Raw genomic sequence first — 22,367 nt, 5'->3', positions numbered from 1 at the left:
CCCCCCAAAAAAATCCATACCAGGCCCTTACCCGAGCATGCAGCCTGGAAGACAGGCCACATGCCCTCAACATGGTCTCGAGACTGTGCTGGGAGACACAGCAAACCTTCTGGCAATGGCAGGTATTGATGTGCCATCCTGGAGCAGTTGGACTGCCTGTGCAATCTCTATAGGGCCACGTATCGCCTCATGCTACCAGTAGTGACACGGACCCTAGCCAAATGCTACTAGTGGAAAATAGTCAGAAAAGATCAGTATTTTCAGGGTGTCTTTGAATTCAGCCCTCTGTAGGTTGATAGTTTTCATTTCCATAAAACGATGTGACATCCTTTCGTTCCTAACACATTACCCAGTCCATATCAGTATAGATATCCAGCATGACATTTTTCCCCATGGAGATCTGATGTGTTCCTTTAATTTTTTTTTGAGCAGTGTATATATCAGTGATGGTGAACCTTGGCACCCCAGATGTTTTGGAACTGCATTTCCCATGATGCTCATTCACTTTGCAGTGTAATTGAGCATCATGGGAAATGTAGTTCCAAAACATCTGGGGTGTCAAGGTTCGCCATTACTGGTATATATCAAGTTGATCTCTATCACGTTTAAATTTCTAAGAAAACTGATAACTCAATGCCCAAAGGTCAGAAAGCATAGAAAGAACTGCTACAGGCAAAAACATTAAAGCTTTTCATTTTATCAATTGTATGTATATGGATAGCCTACAAACATGCATTCATACTTACTATTTTAGGATACACATAAAATCTTACAACAGTATTACAGATGGCTAATCTAGACATCCGTTAAAGGGATCATTTACTTTGATTTCTCTTTCACCTTCGCACAGCTGCCAAAATCAAACTGAATTGCTGTTCTTGCCAAGCGGCCTGCTCAGATATTCAATCTGTTAACACAATTCTAACATCAAAGACAGTCTGACAACACTAAGCAGTGAGATGTCATTGTACATATTGGATGCGATTACAATGGTTCTCACTCTATTCAAAAGCTAATATTTAAATTTTTAAAATGTATTTCTAGAACAGTATAGATCTAAAAAAGAAAAAAAAAAAAAAAAAAAAGTGCTCTTTAACCACTTCAGCCCTGGAAGGATTTGCCCCCTTAATAACCAGGCCAATTTTTGCATACAGCACTGCGTCAATTTAACTGACAATTGCGCGGTCATGCATCGCTGTACCCAAACAAAACTGACGTCCTTTTTTTCCCACAAATATAGCATTCTTTTGGTGGTATTTGATCACCTCTACGGTTTTTATTTTTATGCTCTATAAACAAAAAAAAACAACAATTTTGAATAAACCTAATAATTTTAACTTTTTGCTATAATAAATATCCAAAAAATAATAATTAAAAAAAATGTCTTTATCAGTTTAGGCCAATATGTATTCTTCTATCTTCTATCTTCCTTCGGTTTCTTCCTCCATCTTCTTCTTCTTCTGGTTCTTCCTCCAGTGTTCTCGTCCGGCATCTCCTCCGCGGCATCTTCTTCTCTTCATCTTCATCTCCGGGCCGCTCCGCATCCATGATGGCATGGAGGGAGGCTCCCGCTGTGTGACGCTTCTCCTCTTCTGACGGTTCTTAAATAACGGAGGGTGGGGCCACCCGGTGACCCCGCCCCCCTCTGACGCACGGGGACTTGACAGGGACTTCCCTGTGGCCCCGCACTCCGTTATTTAAGAACCGTCAGAAGAGGAGAAGCGTCACACAATGGGAGCCTCCCTCCATGCCATCATGGATGCGGAGCGGCCCGGAGAAGAAAATGAGAAGAAGACGCCGCTAAGGAGGAGATGCCGGACAAGAACACCGGAGGAAGAACCAGAAGAACCAGAAGAAGAAGATAGAGGAAGAAACCAAAGGAAGATAGAAGAAAGAAGAAGCATTTAAATATAGGAATTGTCAAAAACTGTCTCTTGTCATTTTTAACATTTTTGACAGTTTTTTTGTGAAATGGTAGGGGTACTTTTGTACCCCCTTACCATTTCACACAGGGGGGAGGGCCGGGATCTGGGGGTCCCCTTGTTAAAGAGGGCTTCCAGATTCCGATAAGCCCCCCGCCCGCAGACCCCCACAACCACCTGGCAAGGGTTGTGGGGATGAGGCCCTTGTCCCCATCAACATGGGGACAAGGTGTTTTGGGGGGCTACCCCAAAGCACCCTCCCAATGTTGAGGGCATGTGGCCTGGTATGGTTCAGGAAGGGGGGGGGCGCTCTCTCATCCCCCCCTCTTTTCCTGCAGCCTGCCAGGTTGTGTGCTCGGATAAGGGTCTGATATGGATTTTTGAGGGGACCCCACGCCAATTTTTTTTTTAATTTTGGCGCGGGGTTCCCCTTAAAATATAGATTTTGAGGGGACCCCACGCATTTTTTTTTTTAAATGTTGGCCGGGGTTCCCCTTAATATCCATACCAGGCCCTTCAGGACTTTAGGGGGACCCCCCACGTCATTTTTTTTAAATTTTGGTTTGGGGTTCCCCTGTGGGGAATTCCCATGCCGTTTTTTTCAGTGAACTGTTATGTGTATTGTCGGACCGGCAATTCATTAATAGCCGCGAGTAGTTTTAAATGACTTTTTTTCCTTTGAAATGTCATTTTGCTGTCAGACTGTTCTAAACACGGGAAATGCGCCCCTTTACTGGCATACTACAGACACCCCGCAGGTACGAAATTTAAAGGAATATTACACTTTTATTGTTTCACTTTAAGCATTATTAAAATCACTGCTCCCGAAAAAATGTCCGTTTTCAAAACTTTTTTTTGCATTGATCCATGTCCCCTGGGGCAGGACCCAGGTCCCCAAACACTTTTTATGACAATACCATGCATTAAAGCCTTTAAAATTAGCACTTTTGATTTCTCCCATAGACTTTTAAAGGGTGTTCTGCGGCTTTCGAATTTGCCAACACCCCAAATTGTTTGCTGTTCGGCGAACTGGCAAACAGCCGATGTTCGAGTCGAAGCTCATCCCTAGTGACTACCTTCAAAAAGTGAAGGACTACAAGTCCCAGCATGATCTCCTGAGATCTAAGGATGTGACCACTTAGATCTCAGGGGTTTATGCTGTGACTTGTAGTCCTTCACTAGTGGGGGCTTACATCCTCAGCTCTGAGGGATTCATGCTGGGACCTGTAGTCCTTCACTTTTGGGGGGTCACATCCTCCAAAAGTTATGGACTACAAGTCCCAGCATGAACCCCTGAGATCTAAGGATGTGACCTCCTCCTTCCCTTTTGATCCCCAGGATGTCATCTGTCGTCCAGCACCAGCTCAGCTGCCATCCTTTCTTTCCCTGCATCTCTGCCTGGCTCCCTCATGACAGCCCAACAGGTTCCATCCCGGCCTCACCTCAGGTTCTCAAATCCACTTCCCTTCCCTTCCGAGCAGAGGCGCGCCGCCGCAGAGGCTGGAGGAGGCGAGTACAGCTGCGCACTAGAAGGAGGAAGTTGCACCCTCCTCTGCTCTGAATGCTGGGGCCTCTATCTGCATTACATGTCACTGGTTGCTAGACGCCAGGCAGCACCAGCAACCAGACAGTGGGCACCAGTCGAATCAGATCTGGGTCAGGACTTGTACTGTGATGGAAGCAGCAACCTTTTTTGGGAGCATCAGAGCAGCTGGCCAAGTCCGCCCCTGACATGCAGCCCACCAAATACTCGGTGTGGGCTATGACCAGTCTGGGCCTGCCTGTCCAGTTTAGTTAATGCTGTTACTTCTCCTGCTTCCCAGCACCCGCCCCCCCCCCCCCCCCCCCCCCTCAGGTTCTGCTGTGTTGGTTTTCTCAGCTGTTATTTGTAAGACGGTTTATATTATTGCTCTCAAGTTTTCATTTTATATAGGGTCCGCAAGAGCATAAATTGGTCTCTTTCTTTTACACATTGCATATTGGAAGACTACTCTGTTGGCCCTTATCGCAGACCCTCTGATATTAGTTCAGATATTATCAGGCAAGCTGCAGTGTTGGGGGGGGGGGGGTGTTGAGGGGCAGTTGGTGGGATTTGTCACCCATTATTGTGGGTAGACAGTGTTGGTTTGTTGTTAGTTGTGGTTAGTTGTCTTTTGTTGTTTCATTTAATTAACATTTAATTAACTTTTCTATTTCATGTGTTTTTGTTATTATTTGGTTGAAGGGGTGTTTGTGGGGTCTGCAATCCCATACAGGTGAAAATCACAAGGTGCAGGTAGGAAGGTGTATAAAGCCTCTAAATGAAAACGGTGTTACTTGCAGTGCTTGGTGCCAGTGATATGTTGCCAAACACAATATAACCTCCTATCCCACTGACCTTGAAACAGGAGGTCAAAGCTATCTGCTGCATGGAAAGCAGACCTACTTTTACATATGAAAACACTGTACTCAGCAAACCAAGTTTTCATAAATCACAGCATACTATTGCATGTTCAATGAGTGGCCATTACAGACAACATTACCAGGAAAAATAAATGATTTATATGGCGAGTTCATCCAGTTCTGTTCAGCACAGAAAAAAAAAACATTCAGGGAAAAAATATATTATAAAGGATTTTAGTAAAAGGTTTACTTTTCACATAATTTTATTGATCCATACATGCAAATCCAATCACTAAAGGCCGGTTCACACCAGAATGAGTGCATTCCCAGGAGGTCAGGTTTTGACTATCCATTCGTTTGAATGTGCTACAAAACGCACTACAACATGGAAAGCACTACTATTTTAGAAGGTACTGCAGCAAACCACTTGGTACTGTGGCTTCATGCATTTTGATGGCGCTGCGTTTGTGAGATGCGTTTGGGGTTCCATTAACAATTTACTTGCACCCACATGCAAGGGCAGCGCGTTCACCTACGGTGTGGGAAATGCACCCAGATCATGACTTTTATGCATCACATTTTGGTGTGAACGGGCTGTCAATCGTCCTATAAGCTTTAACCTGTTCATTTCATTTGAAATAGACAATATTTACAGGTCTGCAGCTTTCCTTAAAATAAGTAACTGGTGATCCTGCCATTCTTTGTTCCAGGGACTTTGTATTATAGGGTGACAACACCTTGTACCTATCTCAGATTTACATCTGTGTTGTCATCCTATCATATGGGCTTTCAATGAAGACTAAGGCCGCATTCAGAATGGGGGGAAGGGTGGCGGGGTCAGACACATACACATGTCTGACACATACACTGACCCCTACCTGACATACACTGACCTACCTGACAATTACATTGAATCAGCATCTAGGAGCAGAAAAAAAAGTTTCTTGGAGCGTTTTTTCAGCAGCTAAATGCTACTAATAGCGTTTTTTGGCCTTTTCCCCCTCCTTTATGCCCCGTATACACGATCGGAAATTCGGCCAGCAAAAGACCAATGAGAGCTTTTGGTCGGAAAATGTGACCGTGTGTATGCTCCATTGGATTGAGAGCAGGTTCTCAATTTTTCGGTCGGAAAAAGTTTCAATCGGAAATTCCGATCGTCTGTACCAATTCCAACGCGCAAAATTCCTACGCATGCTCGGAAACAATTCAACGCATGCTCGGAAGCATTAAACTTCATTTTCTCTGCTCGTCGTAGTGTTGTACGTCATCACGTTCTTGAAGGTCGAAAGTTCAGCGAACTTTTGTGTGACCGTGTGTATGCCGTGTGTATGCAAGCCAAGCTTGAGCCGAATTTCGTCGGAAAAACCATCCAAGATCCAAGATCATCTGACGGAAAATCCGCTCGTGTGTATGCAGCATTAGGCTCCATGCACACTAGAGTTTTTTGGGGTTTTTTTAAGATAAAAAAAGATGGTAATAGCTTTTTCTAGGAGCATTTGCATTTTATTAGCATTTTTGCAGTTCCCTTAAACAAAAGAAAAAAAAAAAGGAAAAAAAAAAAAAAAGAACGCTATTAGTAGCGTTTAGCAGCATTTTAGAGCGTTTCTGCTGGAAAAACGCTCCAAGAAACGCTACAAAAACAATTTTTTTTCTGCTCCTAGAAGCTGAAAGAGGAGGTCCAGCCTCCCCACAAAAAATTAAAAGTCAGCAGCTACAAATACTGCAGCTGCTGACTTTTAATATATGGACACTTACCTGTCCAGGGAGCCCGCGATGTCGGCACCCCAGCCGATCTTCGGATCGCCTGTAGCCGCCATTCCTGGTAAGGTTACCCGGTAGTGAAGCCTTTCGATTTCACAGCTGCGCATGCGCGAAGCGTGCGGTGCCTTCTTATGGTCCGGCGGCGGAGGAGGGAGGAGGGAGACGGACTTCTGGGAGACGGCTGCAGGCCCCATCTCCCAGAAGTGGGGAACAGTACCTCTCAAAAACAGGTACCTGTTCCCCCCTCCCCCTTGGTTCCCCCCTCCCCCCTGAAAGGTGCCAAATGTGGCTAACAGAGGGGGGGGGGAGACGGATAAGCAGAAGTTCCACTTTTGAGTGGAACTCCGCTTGAAGCTCATTGCTAATAGCCTAAAGTAGTGTGCATGGACACATAGGATAACACTATTAGCTTCTAGGAGCAGAAGAAAATACTAATACCAGCTTCTAGGAGCTTAAAAAAACGCTAGTGTGCATGGAGCCTTATTGCAAAAGCGCTAATAAAACGCTAATGCTCCTGAAATGCTGCTACAAAAGGCTATTACAATCGTTTTTTTATCCAGCGTTTTTTTAGCTTAAAAAAAAAAAAACGCTAGCGTGCATGGTGCCTTACCCGCACCAAATCTAACCATCAGTTAGAATTTTGTTCCTTTGAGAAAAAAATTGCTATTCTCCTCCTTCAATTTTTTTTTCAATCGAGGTCGAAAATGATTGTTAATTTGACCCCACTAACCATAAGAAAATCAAACAATTGTTCTGAAAAAGAACATTTCTGAACAAAATTCAGGTGTGTGGACAGATCTACCTATACATATTTGTCTTATCAACTGTTCTTTTTCATATGAAACAAAAAAGGGCTGGGGAAAAGAAATCATTTAAAGAGATTGTAAAGGCACATTTTTTTTTCTTAAAATAATAAACATGTTATACTTACCTGCTCCGGGCAATTGTATTGTACAGAGCAGCCCTATTCCTCCTCTACCCCACCAGCACTCTCCACTCCCCCTCTTCTCTCAGTGTCCCCATAGCAAGCTGTGCGCTATAAGTGAACTTGTGTGGGCGCGCTTCTGAGCCGGGCTGTGCACATCTAATGTTGCACACAGTGAGAGTCATTCCCCGCTCCGGCTCCCTCCTCACAGGATTTGATTGACAGCAGCAGGAGCCAATGGCTCCCGCAGCTGCCTTTTTGTCCTGTGGGGAGAGAGGGAAAGAGAAGCACTGCTGCTAGATCAAAATAGGAGCCAGGTTTTACTAGCCATACACCAACGAAAAATCGTTTGAGCGCGTTTTTGAACACACGGTCGTGAGAGCAAACAATCTTGTCATCATGTAAAGACCGATAAAGCGTTCAATGGACATAAATGTATCAGTTTCTCGCTCGTTTTTTGCTTCTGAGCCCCATATGTGCAGTACCTACAGTTCAAATTTTTAATGGGCAAGACACACATTAACATTTCAATTTATCGTTCATTCGGCAGAAGTTTTTCAAACTCTTCTTTTTTGAGCAAAAAAAACAAACCGTTTTTTGATTTGTGCCAATTAATTGGATGAAAAATGAACAAACTGTCCAAATGACAGATTTGCGAACGATCTTTCGTCTAGTGTATGGGCACCATAAGTATTTGGTAAGGAGGGGGCATATATTGGAAGCTTCTTTACCTCAATGCAGAAAACACATTAAGGTAAACATTATGCCTTTACAACCACTTTATGTAAACCTACCTCAAACTCGCCCAGTTAATCACTTCAGCCCCAGAAGGTTTACCCCCCTTCATGACCAGGCCACTGTTTGCAATATATATATTTATTTATTTATTTTTTTAATTTATTCATTTATTTTTTACTTTATGTTATAAAACATACCCAATAAAAAAAAGTAAAAAAAAAAAATGTATTCATCAATTTAGGCCAATATGTATTCTGCTACATGTATATTGATTGGTTTGTGCAAAAGCTGTTGCGTCTACAAACTATGGGATATATTTATGGAATTTTAATACATTTTTATTTTTTTATTAGTAATGGCAGCAATCAGTGATCTTTAGCGGGACTGCAACATTGCAGCGGACAAATCTGACACTTTTATGGGGGCCAGTGACACTAATACAGTGATCAGTGCTAAAAAAACAAAAAAAAACCCCAAAAAAATGCACTGTCACTGTACTAATGACAAAGGGGTTAACATCAGGGGCGATCAAAGGTTAAATGTGCTCCTGGGGCGTGCTTTGTAACTGTGTGGGGGAATGCCTTGACTGGGGAAAGACAGAGATCCGTGTTCCCTCTTAGCAGAAACACAAGATCTCCACAGATACGTGATTTCGCACAGGAGGGCCGCCCTGCCGCAGTATATCTGCGTGGGGCGGTACAGAAGAGGTTATAAAGAAATGTATTTAAGCACAAAATAACTTCAGTGAAAACTGAATGCTAAAAACAAACAAACAAACAATCAGAAGATCTAGAGATAGAAGCAGCTGAAGTTGTATGCAAATATTGACTTTTCCTGTAAAAGTCAAGCGGTCAGTTAATGTGATGGTGGCTTTATTGACCTCCACGTTTATTTCTAGATTTGCCAGTCATACTGACATGCACTTTACACAGACCATAACATGATTGTATACAACGTACTCTTCTTATTCTCAGTGTTACTCGAGCAGAGTACAGTAGAAGAGAAGATGTCATCTGAAATGAAGAAGGCTGATAGAACACAAGCCTTTAGATGCCAGAATCTCATAAAAATGACAGTCATCTTCCCCCATAAAGAATGAATTGTAACTACACTCATATGATGGGTTCATGCCACGTGCATCGCCACGCACTCATAGATATAGGACAGAAAAGAGGAAGAGAAAAATGATGGTTTTCTTTGAGTTTCCTGTGACTGCCAGCATGAAAGAAAGGCACCTGTACACTGATTTATTCCTATATCTTTAGAAATCCTTCATACCAGGTCTTCATCAAGTATGCGGTCATGGGGGGGGGGGGTTAAAAACTGTATCAAAAACAAATCTACTAGCAGACTCAGATAGACTTGACTAATAAATACAGCTGAATTCCAGATAAACTGTTGCTGTCTGTTTTATAAATGAATAAAAACTGACTATTGTAACCACATCGGTATGTCTCGACCCTCTAATTGCCACTTTTTCTGGACAGCTTGGTCTATTAAAAAAGTGGTTGTACACCTCTGAATGAAATATGAACAAAGCATATCCCCCTAAAGTTTGTACTTGTCTCAATCCAGAGCACTAAGTGTCATTTCTGTCTAAAAAAGGAAAAGAAAGGCGCCTCTAAGTGCAGTATGTAAAATTTAATAGAGTGCACAAAGGGTTAAAAGCACTTACAAGATTGTTGAGTGTTAAAAGACATGATAAAATCAGGAGTCCTCATCTGTGGCATGTGTCCATCCTCAGCACGGTGGTAGAGAGCCGTGTAGAGCCATCCAGCAGCTGTAAAGCGTTCTCATGCGTGTTGAAAAGAGGAGGCAGCAGGGAAGCCTGTATTCACTGCGGGACACACAAGGCTGATGGTGTCAGTGTAGAGAAGGGGGTGGTAACGCGTTTCGGAGCATGTGCGGCTCCTTCGAGGAAAACTCCGAAACGCGTTACCACCCCCTTCTCTACACTGACACCATCAGCCTTGTGTGTCCCGCAGTGAATACAGGCTTCCCTGCTGCCTCCTCTTTTCAACACGCATGAGAACGCTTTACAGCTGCTGGACGGCTCTACACTGCTCTCTACCACCGTGCTGAGGATGGACACATGCCACAGATGAGGACTCCTGATTTTATCATGTCTTTTAACACTCAACAATCTTGTAAGTGCTTTTAACCCTTTGTGCACTCTATTAAATTTTACATACTGCACTTAGAGGCGCCTTTCTTTTCCTTTTTTATATCTTCAGAGTTGCTTCTCCTCTAACCAAAGTGCTGCCAGAAGTGCCATCTCATCACTATCATCCCTCTGACCAGCTACCCACCTCCACCAGAGCGCCCTTATCACCTCTCTGTCATTTCTGTCTGATGGCTCATTCCTCTGCTATAAGGATGATTCTCTTTTGGCAAGTTTTTCTGAACACAAAGATAAAAATGGGGAGCTCCAGCCTGTGATTGACAGCCTCAGCTCTGCTCCTGTATGCTGTGCGAGAGGGGTGTGTCCCTTCCCCCAATCAGCTCTCACTGATATCTGCAGCATGTAACATCAGCTCCCCACCCCCTGCTTTCTGAAAGCTCGGACAAGATGTATAAATTCTGCACTTTAAAGCAAAGTTCTGCCAAAAGTCAGCAGCTACAAATACTGCAGCTGCTGGCTTAAAATATGGACACTTACCTGACACTTCTCGCCTGCTATGTTGGCACCCAAAGCCGATCTTTTCCCAAAAAATTGCATTTGAAAGACTGCTGCGCAAATACAGTGTGACATAAAATATTGCAACAATCGCCATTTATTTCTCTAGGGTCTCTGATAAAAAAAAATATATATATATATATAATATATGTTTGGGGGGTTCTAAGTAATTTTCTAGCAAAAAAATACTGATTTTAACTTGTAAGCAACAAGTGTCAGAAAAAGGCTTAGGGGTTGATTTACTAAAGGCAAATCCACTTTGCACTACAAGATCTGAAATGAGGGGAAGCTCTGTTGATTTCTATCATCCAATCATGTACAAACAAAAATGCTGTTTTTTATTTTCCTTGCATGTCCCCCTCAGACCTACAGCGACTGCACTTGTAGTGCAAAGTGGATTTCCCTTTAGTAAATAACCCCCCCCCCCCCCCCCCCCCCATCTTTAAAGAGGAACTGCAGTCTGCTCACCTTAAAAGTAAGTTGAAAAAGAACAGACTTACTGGCTGGATCATCAGGTGAGAATAAGGGCCTCACTCATATGAGGAATATGCATCTGTGGCCCATGTGACGGCTGTGTGTAAGGTGCGCTTGGGGTTGTGCACCCGCATAGATGTCCCATTAGGAGCAGCGGCTGTGTCTGTGCAGTCGCTGCATTCCAATTGACATCAATGGCACTGCCTGCACAGGGATGCATGGAACACCTGTGCATCCATGTGCGGGTAAACCAAGGCCCTCAGGAGGGGCGCATGCATCCGTGTATGGCATGTACAGCCTGCCATACAAGTGAATGGCTGGTTTACCTGCGCATGTGTGTAAAACGTCTTTCCTAAATATTGGACTTTGCCTACTGGCACATCTGGACCTTGGAACTATTTCCATATCGCGCTAGCTGCGTTTCTAGCGCTCCATCTTTTTTCATTTTAACCAAGGCCCATAAGGCCCCTTTCACACTTGTATGACCTGAAAGTCACACGACCTGAAGCAATGTCTGTGTAATCTTGAGGTCTATGGACCTCAAGTCACATCAAAGTCAGATCAAAGTAGTGCAGGGACAGATATGAATGGTACTCATTGGAAACCATGGGGTATGACTGTCACATAAAAAAAAAAAAACCCACACCACACATCATGTATAGCTCTGGCTGTTACAATTTCTAGACATTTCTTTCCATCGCTGGAAAGCTTTTGTCCTATTTATAACACTGATATGCTCCAGGTGCTCATCCTATGGGTGGGTCACATGGATGGAACTACAATATGCTCCAATTTTTCTCCTGGCAGAATGGAGAACTGTTAGTTTGACATACACGAGGGATTAGGCTTTCACCTGTTCTGTATGAGTGGAAATAGATAATATGTGGTAAAAGGACGTGTCAACAAAGATGCGCTACAATATGTACAGTGCTTTGCAAAAGTATTCACCCCCCTTGGCATTTTTCTTCTTTTGTTGTCTCACAACCTGGAATTAACATGGATTGTTTGAGGATTTACATCATTTAATTTAATTTACAGAACATGCCCACAACTTTGAAGATGTGTTTTGTTTTTTTTTTATTGTGAAGCAAACAACAAATAGGACAAAATAACAAAAAAAGTGTGCATAACTATTCACCCCCCTGAAGTCAATACTTTGTAGAGCCACCTTTTGCGGCTATCACAGCTCCAAGTCGCTTTGGATAAGTCTCTATGAGCTTGCAACATCTTACCATTGGGATTTTTGCCCATTCCCCCTGGCAAAATTGCTCCAGCCCCTTCAAGTTGGATGGTTTGCGCTTGTGAACAGCAATCTTTAAGTCTGACCACAGATTTTCCATTGGATTGAGGTCTGGGCTTTGACTAGGCCATTCCAACACATTTACATGTTTCCCCTTAAACCACTCAAGTGTTGCTTTAGCAGTGTGTTTGGGGTCATTGTCCTGCTGGAAGGTGAACCTCTGTTCTAGCCTCAAATCACACACAGAGTGGTACAGGTTTTGCTCAAGAATATCCCTGTATTTAGCAACATCCATCTTTCCCTCAACTCTGACCAGTTTCCCAGTCCAGACTGCTGAGAAACATCCCCACAGCATGATGCTGCCAACACCACGTTTCACTGTGGGGACAGTGTTATTTGGTTGATGTGATGTGTTGGGTTTGCACCAGACATAGCATTTTCTTTGATGGCCAAAAAGTTACATTTTAGTCTCATCAGACCAGAGCACCTTCCTCCATACATTTTGGGAGTCTCCCATATGCCTTTTCGCAAACTCAATACGTGCCAGTTTGTTTTTTGCTGAAAGTAATGGCTTTCTTCTGGCCACTCTACCAATAAGCCCAACTCTATGGAGCATACGGCTTATTGTCGTCCTATGTACAGATACTCCAGTCTCTGCTGTGGAACTCTGCAGCTCCTCCAGGGTTACCTTAGGTCTCTGTGTTGCCTCTCTGATTAATGCTCTCCTTGCCCGGTCCGTGAGTTTTGGTGTGTGGCTGTCTCTTGGCAGGTTTTCTGTTGTGCCATGTTCTTTCTATTTGGTTATGACAGATTTGATGGTGCTCCTAGGGTTCATCAAAGATTTGGATATTTTTTTATAACCTAACCCTGAATTGTACTTAACAACATTGTCCCTTACTTGTTTGGAGAGTTCCTTGGTCTTCATGGCAGTGTTTGGTTAGTGGTGCCTCTTGCTTAGGTGTTGCAGCCTCTGGGGCCTTTCAAAAAGGTGTGTATATGTAATGACAGATCATGGGACACATAGATTGCACACAGGTAGACATCGTTTCGCTAATTATGTGACTTCTGAAGTTAATTGGTTGCACCAGAGCTTTTTATGGGCTTCATAACAAAGGGGGTGAATACATACGCACATGCCAATTATCAGTTTTTTATTTCTGAAAAATAGTTTTATGTATATATTTTTCTAATTTTACTTCACCAACTTAGACTATTTTGTTCTGATCTATCACATATAATTCAGATTAAAAAAAACATTGAACTAAAGGCTGTAATGTAACAAAATAGGTAAAACGCCAAGGGGGGTGAATACCTGTGACATATGAAAGCTAAAGTCAACAGTCATTCCCTAAAGTAAAGAAGTAAATATAAGGCTGAAAGAAAGGCCTGGAGTCAGAAAAGAAAAAGAATGAACGCAGGGTCGGTATGACAGGGTTAAAAGGGTTTGGTATAGGGAAGGCGTTTCTGGGCAGTTTAGCATTATTAAAATAGCACTTATAGGATTGGTGGAGTAGGCGGTAGCAAGTGGGGCTGCAGAAAGGGGAGATCTGTAGGAGGGTCTCAGATCTTCAGTCAGAGGAGAGCGTGCTTGAGACAACTGCCCACCCTCCCGCCCTTATTGTGTTCAATGGTTTGGGTCTGAGGTGGACTGTGTTCTGGGGGCATTGTCGTGGCAGTCAGCGGGGTATAAGGTCCTTATATGGGTTGGATTATGGAAAAATCTGTACATCTGTAGGGACCCGTCCTCGGTACGGCTCCCATTATTATGGTTGGGACCTGTCCTCGGTGTGGCTCCCATTAGTATAGTTGGGACCCGTCCTCGGTACGACTTCCATTATTATGGTTGGGACCCGTCCTCGGTACGGCTCCCATTATTCTGGTTGGTGGTTAGGGTGACCACATGTCCTGGATTGCCCGGAACAGTTCTGATTTGGCAGGTCTGTCCTGGGTCTCAGGCACCTTCATTTCGGGACAATACAGTGACCTGGAATTGCACCCTGAGCCGATCTGTTTCCTCCTAAAAAGGCTGCACCCTCACCGCTGTCACTCACTTTTCTGTTGGACTCCAGTGTGACCAAGACCCACTACAAGTTGTTAACCATGCCCCCTGGCTCAGTGCCCGAACTGGTTGCTAGCCGCGGCCCGCTTGGCGTCTAGCAACCAGTGACGTTACAAGGAGGAGGAGAGCGAGACCCCAGTATTAAGAGCGGAGGAGGATTTAACGTCCTTCTCCTCCACGCCTACTGCTTAGCTCCGCCCACGTCCTCCTTATATGTTCTCCGGCGGCATGCATTGCAGGTGAAAGATTGTCAGGAACTGACTGCAGTGCAGACAGGAGGGTCGGTGCTCGGCACTTGAGTATGCTGGCAGAAGAGGAGGGGAATCGGGGACAGATGAGATGACACACCCCGCATTCACTCCTGTCGCCATTAACCTTCCCCAGGAGGCCGTAGGAAAGTAGTGGGATGGAAGGAGGACACATCCTTAGATATCAGGGGTGCATGCTGGAACTTGTAGTCCTTCACTTTTGGGGGATGTGACCCCCCAAAAGTGAAGAACTATAAGTCCCAGCACGAAGACCCTGATATCTAAGGATATGACTCCCCGCGAACTAGTGAAAAACGACAGGTCCCAGCATGAACCCATGAAATCTGTGGGGTCACACCCTTAGATCTCAGGGGTTCATGCTGAGACTTGTAGTCCTTCAATTTTGAAGGGGAGTCACATTCTTAGATAGCCAAACGAAAAGAGAACACACTGCTCCAGGCTACACACAGGTGCAATCAAGTGCCAGGTGCACACCTCAGCTCACCACCGTCCACAGCAGATAAATATCGACAAAATGATAGCACACTGGATTCTTCAATTGCTCGGTGAATACTTGTCAAAAGCCAGACAAGTGACAGGGAATGCATTAACTGCATTCCTGTCACTTGTCTGGCTTTTGACAATGAAGTATTCACTGAGCAATCAAAGAATCCAATGTGCTACCATTTTGTCGATATTTATCCACATTCTTAGATATCAGGGATTCATAGTCCTTCACTTTTGGGGATGTGACCCCCAAAAAGTGAAGAACTACATTTCCCAGCATGAACCCCTTAGAACTGAAGATGTAACACCCCCCTGGCCCCCGCATGGGAGGAGTCACATCGTCAGCCAGGAGGGGCGTTCATTTTCTCGGGGCTCCTGTGTGTCGGACTGGTGGCAGGCTGCGGGTGGAAAGTGGTACACTGCATCTGGAGGCAGGCTATGGGTGGCAAGTGGCACACTGCATCTGGCGGCAGGTGATAGTGGGAAGTGACACACTGCATCTGGCGGCAGGCTATGGGTGGCAAGTGATACATTGCATCTGGCTTCAGGCTACTGGTGAAAAGTGGCACACTGCATCTGGAGTAGGACGATGGTGGCAAGTAAAATGCTGCATCTGAAGGCAGGCGACGGTGGCACACCTCATCTAGTGGCCACCGAGAAGATCAGGGTTCCCACTGATTCTGAATTATGGTGAGTTGAACTTTTTCATTATTAATTAAAACGTAATTATATAAATAATGTAATTTGATCATCCTGACACCATAACAAGCATGTTGTTTTGGATGACTGAAGTGCTAACACCAGCCATTGCCCTGACAAATCACCCGTCGCCGAATTCCCCATCAACCCCGAGATTACATTCCTCCGCCCCCTCACCTTTTTTTGGGAAGGAGAGGGGGGGGGGGGGTGTCCCTGAATGGTAGTTTGGAAATGTGGTCACCCTATTGGTGGTATCTGCGAGTAGTTGTTTGTCTCCGAGTCGGTTTGTTTTTGCTGCTGGAGGCCTAAACATTTACAGCGGTTACGCAGGTACTAGAATTAGAAGCCCATAAGGACCTTGTTACTCCTATTTGTCACACTGTTCTGGATGTTCATATGTTTATAGGTTCATATGTTTATATGTTGATATGTTATTTTTAATGTTGTTAAAAAAAGGCTGCTACAGCCATTACTTCAGCTTGGGTTTCATGCGTCTTTTCTTAAGAAAAGGTTAGTGGTGGAGTGGTGGTCAAGCAGTCAGGAGAACAAAACATCTTTTATACCCTAGTCATGTAACAAGCCTTTATGTCACATGACTTCTGACATAGGTGGGATTAGCAGTAGGGATTGGCAGTATGGGGCTCTGCATTGCATGTTTACTATACCTCAGTTAGGAATAATAAAAAAAAAAAGTTAGCGATCGGTACCAATCACTGACTGTCATTTCAGACAAGGAAGGGGCCAGTAAACCCTTCCCTGCTCTCCATCCCTGCAGCAGCCAGAGGGAGAGGAGAAGAGGGAAGCCGGAAGAGCTGGGGGGGGGAGCAGGACCTGGATAGGAGGGGCAGCATATACAGAAACCGATCCCCTTCATTTCCCTTCTGCAGCTGCTGAATGCCTGCAGGAGAGGGAGGAGGAGAAGCCAGAATTCAGCAACTGCAGGGGAACGGTTTCTGTACATGCCGCTGTCTTGTTAGGACATGCTGTAGCTGCGGCCTAGGCGGCTGCCTAGTTTACCTAGTGGTAGCACTGACCCTGGGTACAACTAAACATCCGCTGAGCCTCTGACTTATGCTGTCCTCAAAGAAGGAGCCTCCTTGGCCATTCTGTTGTTAGCCCATGTCCTGAAAATAAGCCAGGACCCAGGAGTGTCATTATTGGGGGTATTTCAGCCGGGCTTCATAGGTGACAGAAAAGGCCTACAGGTTTGGCATTTGCATTGAACGTTGTGTTTTTACAAATGGCACAATGCATATTTGCATGAACCCCTGTTCTACTTGAGGTATGTCCTTAAATCAACAGATCAGCTGCCCATTATTTACCCAATGCCTTTTATAATTGGCGCTGAAGAAATAGCCATCAGGCGGCTGATCCGTCCCAGTAATCACAGTATACCAACTGTGTAATAATCAGTTTTGGGTTCATCAGTTGCAGAGGAGATCAGGAAAGGGATGTCCCAAAGCTCCTTCCATTTAACCATCTTGGAAAATATCTACCGCAGTCCCAGCTCTCTGGAGGAGTGGGAGAGCCCAGAAACCATAGGGGACAGTGGTGGTGGGACTACCGGCACCTGTACAATGCAGTTAAAATGAACAAGTGGCTCTGCAACCGCCTGGATCACCATAAGTCCCATCTGCCACCATAACAGGCGGACTCATAGTTCTCAACAGAGCACAAGTGCGGTGATGTCATCGTACTGTTCATCCATTGACACTTCCTTGAACTCCATAACTGAAGGTCCATACCTCAGTACAGACCAGAATAAACCCTAATCACCGCACAGCGTGAACATGCCCTTGGAGCAAAATTTACAAGTTAAAATGAAACAACAGCAGTGTATATGAAGCCTATGACATTATGCTACCCCTGACAATAGGGACTGTTCATAGACTGGTCATAACTAAACAGAACGTTTAATAAACCTGTAAAAAGTTTTCCATAAACTTCAAGCAAGTTTTAATAACTGGAATTTTTGGAGAATGACAAGCATTATGGCTGATGTAAACAGACTGTTATAGTCATGTAGATTACAATAGCTGGTAACGTCATCAGGTCAATGTGTCAGCATCGTGTCATTTTCCCTCTACACAGATTCTGTTTCACATGGACATTTTCAGAGGCATACTCCAGCAGATTATTGATGTAAAAATACATGCTATAAGCAATTGTTCATGCTTTTGAGAAATGCTGTGCTGCAGATGTCTTTTGCAAAATCCATAGTCCTGTTACACGCGCAAGAGAAGTGCCCATTTATCTGAACATGGCAGAACCGCAATGATCACATGCACCCGTCAAATGCAGGTTATCACTGAAGGAACACATAGCAACAAGGCATTTTTGTAGGTCTGCCTAGAGCAGATAAAACATTAAAGTATCTCTAACCAATTTTTTTTTTTCCCTTTAGTTTTGGATACAGACCCTCTGTCAAGTTTTTATTGCTGTACATGTCCCTATTGAGGAGAATACCCCTCTAGGTGATCCTTGTCACCAGGAAAAATAAAATTAGGGGAAATCCAAAATTCTGGAGTTTCCAGAACATGGGGACACTTGTCAAATGGGGACACCTGTTCTGGGTATAACTGTCCAATGCCACGTACACACGATCGGAAATGCCGCCAGCAAAAGACCGATGTGAGCTTTTGGTCGGAAAATGCAACCGTGTGTATGCTCCATCGGACTTTTGCTGGCGGAATTCCAGCCAGCAAAAGATTGAGAGCAGGTTCTCTATTTTTCGGTCAGAAAAAGTTCCTATCCGAAAAAGCGATCGTCTGTATGCAATTCGGACGCGCAAAAAAATCACGCATACTCAGAAACAATTCGACGCATGCTCGGAAGCACTGAACTTCATTTTCTCGGCTCGTCCTAGTGTCATACGTCACCGCGTTCTTGACGCTTGAAAGTTCAGAGAACTTTAGTGTGACCGTGTGTATGCAAGGCAAGCTTGAGCGGAATTCCGTCAGAAAAGCCATCATATCTTTTTCCGACCAAAATCTCGATCGTGTGGACGCGGCATAAGAGGTGAATTCCTCTCATTTTGGGAGATTTCTTTTTACTGCCTGTTATGTCTCTGGGACAGAAAGTGAATGGTAATTTCTCAGATGGCACGCATACACTTTAAATACTACATAGAAGTTCACACACAGCAAGGAATGTAAGCAAACTCTCCAGCACTGCAAGGTCACCAGAGATATTTAGCAAGTATAATTAACTTAAAGCAGAACTTCAGTCGTTTTTTCAACTTTCTATCTATTAAATCTTCTGCCCTTGTTGTTTTAACTTTGGATAGTAAAATATTTTTTTTCTGCCAGTAAATACCTTATACAGCCCACTTCCTGTTTCTTGTCTGGTAAAAAGCCTAGGCTTATGACATCATGCCCAGCTCTCTCTGACTCTCGTGAGAGTTTGCCAGGAAGGGAGGGTCATAAGAGGGCCAATGAGAGCTGTAGAGCTTGAGGTGTGCCTCTGTGTGTCTGTGTAAATCCAGGAAGTGAACAGGCAGCAGCTGATGAGGGAGCGAGGGATATAGCAAGTATAACCTTAATTATGATTTCCTAGGTAAAATGAGCAGATTGCTATATATTGCTACTACTGGGTCCAATCCTGGGACTTGAAAAAGGGGTGAGACTCCTAAAAAAAAAGCATTGTCAGGTTAAACTGACGCTACCTGGATGCAGACTTTGGAACCAGAAGGTTTGCTGCTTTGTATCAAGGACACCACTGTTTTTCCAGCTCTGAGCATCCACAGATTGCCCTGAACACTGGCCACAAGAAGTGATTAGTGTATGTCTACCCAGGTTGTTACATGCTGAGCATCAAAATGATTGCGAGTGTTTTTAATTCACATTTGTTAAAGTTGTTTTGAATGCACTATTGCGCACCCCTTCTATTGAATGATTGTTATTCAGAAACCTTTTGTACGTATAAATATTTAGCCCCTGGTTTTACGATCCCTGTATGTGGAGTTCCTATCTTGGTGTCAGAATAGGCCCTGACCATCAGACCTTTTGAAGACATCAATTCCCTCTGCCATTGTAGTTCATTAGAGGTTTTTTTCCCCCCTCTTTAACAAACTGTGCATAGCTGGTTGTTAAGGAGTGGGCCGGGAGGCTGTCCTTAACAATCGATGAGTGATCAGCTGTCAGCAGGCTTCCCCACTGACAGCTGAATGTAAAAACAAGCTTTGCCAGAAATAGAAAAAAAAAAAAAAGAATTTTGGGTCTGGTATGGATTTTAAGGGTCCACCCCAAAATTCATATCAGACTCTTATCCAAGCATGCAGCCCAGCAGGTCAGGAAAGGGAGTGGATGAATGAGCTCCCCCCTCCTGAACCATACCAGGCCACATGCCCTCAACATGGGGGGAGGTGGGTGCTTTGGGGCCGGGGGCTGCAAAATGCAAAGTCCATGTAAAAACACATTGAAGTCTATTATACGCAAAACACAATCTGCTTCAGGAAAAAAGTCCCTGACCCTTTCCAAGAACGCACTGGCTGAAACGCATAGATGTGAACGTGTACAATAAAAAAACATGTAAATGGACTGTAGTGCGTTTCTGCAAACTGCAAGATGCACTAAAAAAAAAAAAAAAACGCATAGGTGTGAACTAAAGGATGAGCTCAGGCGTGTTCGCAAACAGCATGTGCAGAGCCCGCCAGGAAGTTGGCACCGCACAGCGCTAATCACAGCCAGGGAGACATTTCATGCAGATCTCTGCAGCTGCGCATCAGGACAATGCCTCACTGCCTGTGATTAGCGCTGTGCGGTGCCAACTTCCTGGCGGGCTCTGCACATGCTGTTTGCGAACACGCCTGAGCTCATCCTTAGTGTGAACCTAGGGTAAAGGCGCATTGCCTCATTCCTGGCATTCAGCTATGCTTTGCCCACCATAAACATTATAAGTAATAACATTTCTTCTCAACAGGAAGAAACATGGATTGATGTGTGTCCGTCAATAAACACAACCCACACCTGTGTATACTATATAAAGCAGAGGGCAAAGTGCAATATCCCATCCTGACCAATCCAAATCTCCCGTCATTGTTTTCATTGTCCTAAGGCCCCACCTGAGTGGTTTGAACAGCTTAACTAAAAGCACTTCAATGTGTGTTTTGGCCCCAACAGACTTCAGGAGCATGTGAAAAATGCATAATGAGTGTTTTTCAGGCAGTTTCTTACCTAGTAAAAAAAAAAAAAATGCTCAAGCCTGAAACACATGCAAAAATGTTTAAAGAAAAAAAAAAAAAAAACACACACCTGTACAAATGCTAAAAAAAAAAACAAAAAAAAAAAAAAAACAGAAAAACACTCATGCATGAACGAGGCCATAGGGACTTGTTTACACTTGTGATCCAAAGTGGATCACTTTTCAAAGGGCAGTTGATGGCTGGTAGGTAATACATCTGTTTTAACCCTTGAAAGCCTGCAGCAACTTATGCATTACATGCTGGCGTTCACTCCAATGAATCACATTTCACGGTGCTACTCCTGCTCAACACAGCGGGAGGTATAAATTTGGCTGCGATTGTGAATCACCCCCCCCAGCCCCCTCCATGTTAGTTTAACCTGCGGCTTAACCGCCTGTTATTACCACCAATCCCCACCCCAGGTGCAAATATTTACAAGTTCACAATAGAGTTTCCATACAGTATAAAAGTCCTGGGGGTCTCCCTGTGCCCACCAATGACATGCCCGCTGCTCTTTTTCTAGCACACATCATTATCGGATTGCCATAGGTAACGCTCTTTACATGACCCATCCCAGTTGTCATGTATGTATACAAGTACACATCAAAGCAGCTACTTCTATTGGATGTCCTTGAGTGTAGAATACAGTGCAGTTCTATTAGAGGAGGACAGGAAAGCTGCCATGTAATGACAGCTCTCCCATTACAGCAGATGTCAGATTGCCACCCGCCTCCTCCTCCTCCTCCTCCTCATCCTTCTATATGTGATCATCAGCCCCCCCACCCCACACATCCCTGTCCATCCCCTTCTCTCCCATACAGCCCACAAAATGATGGAGTTACTCACTGACAATGCAGAGGCTGCTCCTGGCTTTGCTGGAAAGAGCTGCAGCTGCTGTGTTTTGTATGGAGTGTGTCCTGCCCCCTGTGTGCACAGGCTCCAGTGGAGGGGGCAGGCAGAGGGCAGGGAAGCTGAGGATGAGGATGGTGCTGGGGACAGAGGAAGGAGCAGTGTGCTCTGACACTTCTCATCCAGTCTAAGGAACACACCTCCCGCCTCTACAGGAAGCAAAATGTCTGCAGCTGCCTATTTGCTGGCCTCATATGGCTTTATTATTAAAGAGCCCAGGGGAATCCAGGCTGCATGCTGCTGTGTAATGTTCACATGTGGGATCATCACAGGCTTTGTGTGTATGGAGGGAGAGAAGACAAAGGGCTTCCATTCTAGAATGATGGCAGGGACAAAGTTTAGGAGATCACCTGGGGAGAGCAGGTAGATAATATACAAATAGACATTCTTATTATTATACAGAGCCAGCACTTTACAAAATAAAGGGAAACAGTGCAGGTAAAAGGGGGTTACAAGACTCTCGCTCCTAAGAGCTTACAATCCAAAAAGGAGGGGCAAGTTCACCGTGATACTCACCATTATTTGACACTGGTGCGCTTTTGTCATGCTAAGACTCACCTTTCCGTCATCGCAAAAGTGCATGAAAATGATTTTTTTTTTTCTTGTCAAATTTGTTTATTGAATTTTAACAATTAGTATACATA

The 22,367-nt window shown here is 44.3% G+C and overlaps 1 protein-coding gene across 2 annotated transcripts in view; it reads right to left on the bottom strand.

Annotated features, from left to right (window-relative positions):
• The window catches only part of STAMBPL1 (STAM binding protein like 1), an 82,698-nt gene extending 60,804 nt beyond the window's left edge, over positions 1–21,894 (bottom strand). Inside the window, exon 1 of one of the 2 annotated variants that reach the window (XM_073596362.1) lies at positions 21,661–21,894. The gene's annotated coding sequence lies outside the window, so the exon portion shown is untranslated. The remainder of the gene's footprint in view (positions 1–21,660) is intronic. The other variant, XM_073596360.1, reaches the window with a different exon arrangement.
• Positions 21,895–22,367: the final 473 nt, after the last annotated feature.

The sequence above is a fragment of the Aquarana catesbeiana genome, linkage group LG08, assembly GCF_042186555.1.
Source record: "Aquarana catesbeiana isolate 2022-GZ linkage group LG08, ASM4218655v1, whole genome shotgun sequence".
Lineage (NCBI taxonomy): Eukaryota > Metazoa > Chordata > Amphibia > Anura > Ranidae > Aquarana > Aquarana catesbeiana.
The sequence above is the reverse complement of the archived record's forward strand: the minus strand, read 5'-3'. Positions and strand labels throughout refer to the sequence as shown.